We start from the raw sequence: 3438 nt of genomic DNA on the forward strand, positions 1-3438 counted from the left end.
GTTTGCTTACAACAACAGTTATCAACAGAGTATCGGAATGGCACCATATGAGGCCCTCTACGGAAGAAAGTGTCAATCACCATTATGCTGGTATGACAAGGAGGAAGCAGATTTTGGGGCCAGACTTGGTACAAGAACTACCGAACGGATTAAAGCACATTCGAGAGAAGATTCAAACTGCCCAAAGTCGACAAAAGAGCTATAATATTAGGCGTAGGCCCTTAGAATTTAACGAAGGTGACCATATCTTCTTAAGAGTGACACCTACGACTGGAATAGTAGACTCTTAGACTAAGAAATTGAATCCACGATATTTAGGTCCTTTTCAAATTCTTAAAAGAGTCGGTCCAGTAGCATACCAAGTAGCTCTCCCTCCTTATTTTTTCAAACCTTCATGATGTTTTTCATGTTTCACAACTCAAAAAGTATAATCCCGACGGAAAGCCACGTTTTACAACCAGAGACAGTACAGCTGCGAACCGACTTGACATATCAAACCCTACCAGTCAGGATTGTGGAACGAAGTGACAAACAGCTTAGAGACAAGACAGTATCATTGGTTAAGGTAGCATGGGACAAACTGAACTGAAGATACCATGGGACTGAACAAGATAAAAACTACCGTTCTCTTTAGTAATTGAATTTTAGGACAAAATTTCTTTTAGGAGGGTAGAATGTAACGGTAGCCCGGAAAGGCGCTTTTTCGGATAAACGAATTTTTCAATTTTTTAGGAATTTTTGCATATAGCCCTCCACTGCACAGGTGCGTATCAAGCTGCTGATCAGCAGCTTGATTCACAGGCACCTCTCTAATCTAATAGACTCTGAAGATTGCGTTTTTGAGCCACTTGGGCCAATTTCAAAATTCTTTTCCATGGTTAGTCTCTATGTGACACCGTCCGATTTCGAGAAAAATTATATTAATATATATTCATATATTATTATTTTATTCAAATATATATATTATCTTCTCTACTGTGATTAATGTTATCTATGTTTAGTAATATAATAACTAAGCTTGAAATCTACCAGTAACGGATAATACCAGAATTCTTAGATGAACTTAGCACTGCTAATGCTTCATCATATATCTTTTATTCTTATGATTATCCAGTTACTAGTGCATTTACACTAAGTAACTTAATGTTTATCCATTAGTAGTGTAATTACTTAAGTTCTAATACATCTAACCTTAGTAATTATCCTTTTCTGAATATTTTGACAAGTAACTTTTGGATAATCATCATCCAAAAGCCACGGCCTCCCTAGGACAGCTTGGCTATCATTTTTGTTCTTGGAAAAGCTTAGAACACCATGAAAGAAAACCATGAAGCTTCCATGAACACCTGAGCTACTTTCTCCGTTCTTTCTCAAACCGAAACCCCTATCAAAAATCTAATCTTACCAAAGTGTTCACCTCTTCCTCCTCTTCATTTCTATGTCACTTTTCATGGAGTAAATCAAGGTATGAAGGCTGCTCCTCCTCCTTGAAGATTCATCCATGGTGGTTCCTTAAGTTAATGATGTTTTCTTCATGTTCTTTCTTAGGATCTCTTATTCAATCACCAAAAGCTCCAAGAAAACGTGATTTCTAGTTACCTTAAGGTGAGTAAAACCTTCTTTCATCATCATGAAGCTACAGCCTTCATGGTTCATAAGATTCTAAAGTTGTTTTGATGTTAAAATAGGCGTAAAAGTGCTTCTGGAAGCTTGTTTTTAGTGCAATCTTGGACAGCAGCAAAGGAGGTAAGGTTTGGTAAATTAATCAATGATTGGCTGTGTTCTTGAAGTGTTAAACCAGATCTTGTTGCTTGAGATTTGATTTTGGGTGTATGTGTGAGGGTTTGATCATGGAAACTTGTTGTTTAATGCTTGAAATCATGTTTATGATGGTTTTGAAGTGGCTGATGGTGCTGCTGGAAAACGTGACATTCCAGCCATGAAAATCATGATTTTTGATGCTTATTTGATGTGTATTTGATGGCTGAAAAGTTTCTCTTTGTTTGATAAAAATCGGGTTCAAATTGGTTTCCGAAAAGATTGAAAAACTAGCTGAAAATCAAGCAGAAATCTGATGAACTTTTGGAAAAAAAAAATGTTTTTGGTTTTTGGAAGAACATGAAAACGTGTATTCAAGGAGTTTTGGGGTCAAAATGCAATTATAAAAAGTTTGGGTTGAAAATTAATTAATCAAAAGTTGAGGGGTTAAAGTGCAAATATTAAAAGTTATAGGGGTCAAAGTGCAATTTCCAAGAAGTCCAGGGGTCAAATGCAATTTTGAAAGTTAAATAAAATATTATTATTTTAATAATAAAATATTAATATATTATTTTATTAATAATATTATTTTAATAATAATATTATTTTATTAATAATAATAAAATATTGATAAAAAGACAGTTTCCCCTGAAAGCCTCAGGAAGGCAGATTTGAGTCCAGAATTCTCTAATTTCCTTTACTAAACACCTAAGAAGAGGTATAAGAGAAGATATAGAGGTATATGAGGTAAAGAAACAAGATTTTTAAACCTATGTTTAAGTTAAAAGAAAAAGAGTTAAAAGTGATATAGCTGTGTACCTGACCTTACAGAGTAAATAGAGAATTGTAAAATGAGCTTTCTGTGATGTTCTAATGCTTGATTTATGATGATTGCTAAGTGATGGAGAGTATGGTTATATGTGAATTATGAGCCTTCGGGCAATGCTTGTGAATGTTGTGCGGGGACGCCCGTATTGTGATGTTGCTTCCCAGACAGGCTGCGGTAGAGTAGTACCAGCCCTGCAAGCTGAATGCTGGTAGAGGCCTGACTCGCATACCTGCGGTATATTGAGACCTGAGCAAATACCAGCCCTGCAAGTCGAGAGTACTTGGTAAAGGGTATGCGGTACTTAATCTGGGATTAAGTTCTGGGAAGGCCTTATCTGACTTGGAGGGTCGGATTGCGTCGGGTGCGGGTCGAAACCGACAATGAGCTCATTACCTGTAGTAGGGACAGACATGCATCATACTTGTTTGTGCATTATTTACTGCTAATCTTCTTGTGTTCTTGTTCTATTCCTTGTTTGTTTGAGCATAACTGTGTGATTGTATATTAATGTGTGAATGTGCATTTATTTCCTATTTTCTCTCTTGTTCATGTGTTAGTTTATGTTGCTGTTATGTACATATTACTCTACATTTATTTATACTTCTATGACCACGGACATTATAAATGAACTTAACTGTAAACCCCCACCTTACTAAGAATTCCCTAGTTCTTACCCCTTACACCCCTACAAATGGACACGGGAGTCCTATTCTACGAGATTGATCCACCGTACATCCACGAGGACCTGGTGCGTGGCGAGTATTACATCTACTGTGCGGCACCTCGTATCCGTAATTATGTAGTTCGTGGTAGACCTTTCCAGTACCCTATTAGGACAGCATACTTTAATC

The sequence above is a fragment of the Arachis hypogaea genome, chromosome 20, assembly GCF_003086295.3.
Source record: "Arachis hypogaea cultivar Tifrunner chromosome 20, arahy.Tifrunner.gnm2.J5K5, whole genome shotgun sequence".
NCBI lineage: Eukaryota > Viridiplantae > Streptophyta > Magnoliopsida > Fabales > Fabaceae > Arachis > Arachis hypogaea.